Here is a 7,822-nt window from a genome sequence, read left to right on the forward strand (position 1 = left end):
AATGTATTTGTCATGAATGGATTTAGACCTTATTAAATGCTTTCTCTGCATTTATAGGATTGTATTTTTATTTTGTTGATATGGTGTATTATGTTGATTGATTTGTGTAAATTAAGTCATCCTTTCATCTCTAGGATGAATCCTACTTGATCATGGTGTATGACCTTCTTGATCAGGCATTGGATTCTATTTGCTTGTATTTTGTTGAAGATCTTTGCATAAGTGTTCATCAGGCATATTGGTCTGTAGTTTATTTATTTATTTATGGCATCTCTATCTGTCTTAACTTTATAAAAACTACTCAGGAGTTTTTCTGTTTCTTCAATTTCCTGGAAGAGCCTAAAAAGATTTGAAAAGTATTGACACTAGATACTTTTGAAAGGTTTGACAGAATATATTAGTGAATACGCCTGGGCCTGGGTATTTGTTTCGGAAAAGATGTTTTTATCATCATTTTCATCCAGTGGTCCTTAAACTATGGCCCACGGACCACATATTGTATTCGTATCTGTTTTGTTTTTTCATTGCAAAATAAGATATATGCAGGGTGCATAAGAATTCGTTCATAAGTTTTGTTTTTACTATAGTCAGACCCTCCAACGGTCTGAGGGACAGTGAACTGGCCCCCTGTTTAAAAAGTTTGAGGACCTAAACAGTCATATGTCTGGTCAGATATGCTAGCTCATCTTGGGTCATTCCTGGGCAGTTATTAATCAAGAATTTATCATTTTCCTCGATTCTCCTTTTCGTGGCATAGAGTTTCTTTAAGTAGTCTCTGATTAACCTTTGAAGTTATGTAGCCTCCCTATTGATCTTCCTGATTTAATCTCTAACTTGGTTTATATAATTTCTCTCTAGTCCTTATTTTGTGAGTTTTTATTTTTTATGAATGGATTGTTTGTTGATCTTTTTTATTTTTACAAAGAACATACTCTTGCTTTAATTGATATTTTTCTAATGTTTTTTATTTTTAATTCATAAATTTCTGCTCTACCTTTATTATTTCCTTCGGTCTTCCTATGTTCAATTCATATTTTGATCAGTTTCCATTTTTTTGTTTGTTTTTTTTTGTTTTGGGGCCATACCTGGTAACTCTCAGGGTTACTCCTGGATATGTGCTCAGAAATTGCTACTAGTTCGTGGAATCATATGGGATGCTGGGGATCAAAAGAGGTCTGTCAAGGCCAAATGTCCTACTGCTCTGTTATGGTTCCAGCACAGATCACTTTTCAATTTTATAAGCTTTGTCATTTTTTTTTATTTTTGCTTTTTGTTTTGGGGCCACACCCAGTGACGCTTAGGGCTTACTCTTGGATATGTGCTCAAAAATTTCTCCTGCTTGGGGGACCATATGGGACAACAGGGGATCGAACTGTGATTCGTCCTGTGTCAGTCGCATGCAATACAAATGCCCTACCACTGTGTTATAGCTCTGGCCACTTCCATTAATATTTTATAAAGGTTTTCCTAATGAGTGCTTGCCAATATATAAATTTTCATCTTAGTACTGCTTTTGCCATATCCCATAAATTCTGATTTAAATCATACATCAAATAACAATAAAATAAATTTGGTTTCTTCCATAATATCTGCATAGATCTCTATTATTCATTTCTACATAAATATCTTCTGCTTTAAAGATAAAATTTATATTTTATAAAAGTTCTTGTTAAAGTAAAAATGGAATAATAAATAATACAAAATTCCAAATGAAAATTTGTAAATAACAGAAACTATTAGTTTACACTATGACTTTGGTCTTGAATAATGAAAGAGAACTGTTACCTTTGCAAAGTTAAATTTTGACCAAAAATTAAAAATAAATTGACCAAACATTATTCAAATTTCTGGAAAATGGAAACAAAGTATGTTGGAGACTGTTTGGCATAACTAAAAGCCCTTTATACTAAAATCAAAATGGAGTTACTGAAAGTCTGAGCAAAAGTGCTTACGTGACAATTAGCAGAAGCTGCCAGCCTGAGCAGCTAGCAAGATGTGGCCTTTGCCCTTGGACCTAAAGAAAAGGGGAGTCACTGCATACCTCAGAGCTAGGGGAGTCGACCACAGGCACCAAGATGTTCCCATAAAGATAGAGGCTGGTGGGCCTGGGCAGAGATTAGATCTTATACTTTGTTGCTCTAACAACTTGGGCCTCATGATTGATGAATGCCAGCTTCGTGATGTACAGCCTTGTTAATTTTGAAAAAACATGATGTGCCTGTGGAAAGTTACAATTATTCCAAGAATGCTTTGCCCCTTTCTCTTTGTATGGCCTGACTATAAAAGGCTAGTCCCCTCCCAAAATAAATGAACTCTTGATCGGAACTTTTCGCCTTGAGTCTCCTTGTCTTCCCAATCCCTCTTTTCTTTCAGGCCGGAATCCTCTTCGTGACTTGAGAATAACTGTTGTGGTCTCCAGCCTCTCCCACGGGTTGGGATTGAGGTCCCTGGGAGGCCACAAAAGTATATCTATTTTAAATTTTAAGTTTTAAACAAATGTATTACTATTTATGCTAATAGTAGAATTAATGGAATCATATTACTTACTATTAATTTATATTTAAATGATTATAGTAGGGGACCATATAAATATTTTATTAATACTGCTGCTTTAGTATGAAATTTATATCTTTAAAATATTTATATTCTTAAAAATATTGTATAGAAGTACTTCTATACCCTCCAAATTCGTATTCTATACTACTTAGCAATTAGCAAAGTTCTATGATTCTTGCTTCCATGTAAGTGAGAATATAATTGCTGGGACAAATGTTACCTAAATTTGTGTGTCTTCCTACTATATGTTAAATATTTTCCAATAGGAATATGCAATTTATTGCAGAAATAATTCACTGATATGTATTTTTAAAAATTTAATAAACATTGCTTTATATTTTATATATTTAAAGTATGCACATTTATGATTATAAAATTATTTGTTATATTTGCTACTTAAAGTCTAAGTTAATGCTGTTACAATAATATAACTGCTACTTCTATGGTCCTCAAACTATGGCCTGCGGGCCACATATTGTATTTATTCCCATTTTGTTTCTTCACTTCTAAATAAGATATATATGCAGTGTGCATAGAAATGTGTTCATAATTATTGTTTTTACTATAATCTGGCCCTCCAACAGTCTGAAGGACAGTGAACTGGCCCCCTGTTTAAAAAGTTTCAGGACCCCTGAACTACTTCCCTATTCTCTTCTAATAATCACTCTTTTGCTATTGTAGTTAAAATTTGCTGTTTTGTTTTGTCCTTTTATAGTTACTTTGCCATTTATTTTAAGGAGAGCATATGGTGTTTGTTTTTCCTTCATCTGATATATATATATATATATATATATATATATATATATATATATATATATATATATACTATTTCTGTAGTGGAAAAATACACAGATGTATAAATATAAATCATTGATTTAGAGAGAAGTAATTCTGGAGTGCATTGAAAAATTTAGTGAATTGAAAGTACATATTATGGAATTTTCTGACTGTTCAATAAATTTAGAATTAACATTTTAAATATATAAAATAACTACATAGTGGAATATCTACATATTATTTATTTACAAAGGACTAAAGTAAAATATTTCCTTCAACATAGAAAGGATAATTTTTAAAAATATGATAATATTAAGAGCACTTTCAACAATGACATGAGTGTTTACTGAATACCAATGCATCTTAGTAATTTTGTTTTTTAAAATTCATTTAAGCCATTTCCTTTGACTACTACTATCTATGTAAATCTGTAAACTTCTGTTTTAATGTCAAGATTATTGTTTAAGCATTTTTAACTGCATTTATGATTTTTTTCTATGTGTATTCCACTCATACTCTTTACTTTTATCTCATGGTATTCAGATGGTTTCCTGTTCTTGATTATTGTAAAAAAATGCTACAATAATCGAAGTAGTGCACATATATTCATATTTATGTCCTCAATTTTTTTTGCTAAAATTTATGTGTGAATATTGGATTATATGTAATTTATATTAAAGTATTGAGATAATTATTGATTTATTACCATCCCCCATCCCCAATAACAGTGCATATTATTTAGTTCCCAGTACACTCATTCAATTATATTTATTTATAATTAAGTATAAGCCTTTTCTACACAAGTGAATTAATATCACTATTTGATTACATTTGTATTTTTCTAAAAATAAGAATGTTGGTCATATTTGTGGGCTGGATTGTTATCTATGTGTTATCTTTGGAGAAATTATTATAATCTAAAAATAATTTATTTATACATAAATTTAAAAAATAGAGTTGAATTGATGAAATAAAGATGTACCCACTGACTTGCATTGGAGGGATAATGTCACTTTGGTGAAAGTTGTAAAGTAGAAATAAATACTTTGAAGATGCATGGAACATTTTTCCTAAAACATATATGGAGTAGTTAACCAAAGTTACTTCAGTAAACATGAAAAACGTAATATGCTAATAATATCTTCTATGACAAAATATTCACAATATTTAAATTTATATTTAAATGTTCAAATAATAATTAATTTTAAATTAATATTATTGAAAATAACTACAAAATAAAATTAATACTAAACAAATTTTTGCAGTCTGTTCTCAAGCAGAGTGATTAAAATTATAAATATAAATGAGATTTTTTTTTTATTTTGCTCTACCAATATATTATGGCATCATTTTCCTCTTTGTCTCTCAAACCTAGGATGAGAGTCTCCAGAAGGACTCTGCCCATTTTCGGGGTATTTGATTTTTTTCCCCAGTTTAGTACCTTTCTCTTCTTCAAACAAAACCACATAACTTGAACTATCTAGTCCTGCATCCCAATTAGAGCGGGAAATAAGGGAGGTCCCAAGACCAAACAGGTATAGGACCTCTAGGTAGTAAGCTAGGCACAGAGGGGACCACTTATTCTAGCAGCCCCGGGGGTGAGGGAGGAGGATATGGGAGGTAGGACTGGAGCAGAGGTGGAGGGAAGACAATTCGGTGATGGGAACTCCCCTGTTTTTATGTTAATATGTACCTAAAATATTATTGTCAATGATATGTAAGCCACTATGATTAAAATAAATATTATATTTAAAAAATTCTTATTTGATTTCAAGTTTTATAATACTAATAAAGCCTCTTTGGTTGGCTGTTTTATCTGTTTCTTCATTTGAATTCTCATGCTCTTGTTATATTTTATTTTAATAGAAATGTTTAAACTGTGGAAACTCTTAAAGCAAGTCAGAACATATAGTTAAATATGTAACAATTAATTAAAATGCATTTGAGAAAATTATAAAAGTTGTCTCATTCTGAAAAAATTAATTAATATTATAATTAAAAATCATGGGAACAAAAAAGATATTCAAAAGATTAGTTTAATGAGAAATAAATGTAAAAGAGAATGTGTGAAAGACAATGTATACCCCTGAAATTAAAAATAACTTTACATTTAAAAAATTATTCTATTTAGTTGTTAGATTTTATTGACTTAAATCACCTGTTATACAGAACATTTTCTATCTTTGTTAAATACAGTATAGCTAAAAACAAATCTCATATATTTCATTACATTTAAAATTAGTGATTATCCCTACTCTTGTTATGTGTTCTTTTTTTTTTTTTTTTTTTTTTTTTTGGTTTTTGGGCCACACCCGTTTGATGCTCAGGGGTTACTCCTGGCTATGAGCTCAGAAATCGCCCCTGGCTTGGGGAGACCATATGGGACGCCGGGGGATCGAACCGCAGTCCGTCCTACGCTAGCGCTTGTAAGGCAGACACCTTACCTCTAGCGCCACCTTCCCGGCCCCTCTTGTTATGTGTTCTAAATTAACTAGTTATGACATTTTATGACATTGCCTTACCAACCTATACTTCAATTCTGAGGTGCATTATTTAATGAGTAGTTGCTATTTGTATAAATTGTGTCTCATATATGCATATCATCCTCAAAATATTTATCCTTATTTCATGTTTATGCACTATTCTAAAGTTAATTAGATAATCTGAACTTAAGTTTTGTTGGTTCTCATTCTCTAAAAAAACTGTATAAGAAGATAAAAAAGAAACAATTATTAGATATGAATAAATCAGAGTTTAAAATTTTGATCTAAAGATTGTTTATTCAACCTCATATGAGATTATACAGAAATTTTAAAGAGGTTTTTCCCTTGTTATTTTCTGCCTCATTAAATAAATAATTTCAAGATATGAGTGTGTATCTGGGAACTTTTATTATAATATTTGTATATAATTATTATACATACTAAATATTCATTCAATATGCACATATCAACAACTTTAGAAATAGCAATATTTATTTTTTAAATTTCAGTTAAAAATTATACTGTAGAAGACATAAATGTTGAGTGAATAAATGTACATTACCTCATATTTAACAATTTACTTTTATTTTTCTAGTATGCTTTCTTTTCACCTATTCCCATTCACCTTTCATATACTCATCTTGTATTTTTAATTATCATACAGAAATATTCAAAAATAGACAAATAAAATAAATAATAGGATTCATAAATTAACAATATCATAAAATAAGAATTTTCCCTATTTGCTTGAAATTGCTCTTTATTTTTATAGTGTTATCAATTTTTCATATCAGTAAGTACAAAGATATCATATATGTGGAAAACTGAATGAATTCCTTAGTATTCAAGTGTTCATTTATTTATTTGTTTAATATCCTTATGTGGAGGCAAGGGACTGCTTCTGCTTCTGTACTAATGCACCATGTGCTGAGAATTGGACAGAAGCCACAATCCATATTCAAAGCATTAGTTTGCTAGATTAATGAGATTTTCTGAAACACTATATATATATGTACATATATACATTTATATGTATGTACATAGTTTTTATGGGTCCACACCTGGTGACACTCAGAGGTTACTCCTGGCTATGCACTCAGAAATCACTCCTGTCTTGGTGGACCATATGGGATGCCGGTGGATAGAAGCGTTGTCCCTCCTAGATTAACGAGTGCAAGGCAAGCGCCGTACTGCTTGTGCCACTGCTACAGCCCCAGACAATGCTTATAAGGAACAGAAAAGGGAGCATCTACAGAGATGCTCCATATAGAGGCTATGGGGCTGAGGTACATGACACCTTGCATCAAACTTTGCCACCACATTTTGTTCCAAACATCAAGGGGGGTAGCCATGAAGGCCTCAGCACCTCTGTGTATGGCCCTAAGAGTAGCCGGACACATCTGTTTGGCCTGTATAATGCTGCATCCCACTGAGTCCGAGTAGCACTAGATCCTTAGGACCGTGGGTTGAACTGGGCTGGGTTACCTGGAAGTGCAAGGAGGAAAACCCAAGGTCACCTAAAAACAACTCAGAATCCTTCTTTGACTAAAAAATGAAGCATAAAAGAAAAAATAATGGTAGGAGAATTAGACACTAAGTAATTTTAGATATTTATCTCAATTTATGTTAATAATTTCATATGTACACAGCTAGTAGAATACAGAATTAGCTACATACATTCATGCTGTGAATAGTAAGAATATTCATCATTCTACATTTTCATATTATGTATAATTTTCTATGAAGATTACAAAAAAAAGCATTTCTGATTTTATTCTATAAAACTTAGTGGATGTTTCCAGGAAGAAACAGGGATCATTGCTTATTAAGGTTACTTTTTATTCATTTGCAAAGTCTTAGGTTATTATCTTAGTTAATCTTTTTAATCTGAAGAATAAATTTATGATGCTCTTCTTTAATAGCAATTGCTTTATTTTCTCAAGTCAAACTTGAAATGAATGGCAAATATTGTAGTGGAACCCAAGTTCATATGATTCTACACATAA

The sequence above is a fragment of the Suncus etruscus genome, chromosome 16, assembly GCF_024139225.1.
Source record: "Suncus etruscus isolate mSunEtr1 chromosome 16, mSunEtr1.pri.cur, whole genome shotgun sequence".
Classification (NCBI taxonomy): domain Eukaryota; kingdom Metazoa; phylum Chordata; class Mammalia; order Eulipotyphla; family Soricidae; genus Suncus; species Suncus etruscus.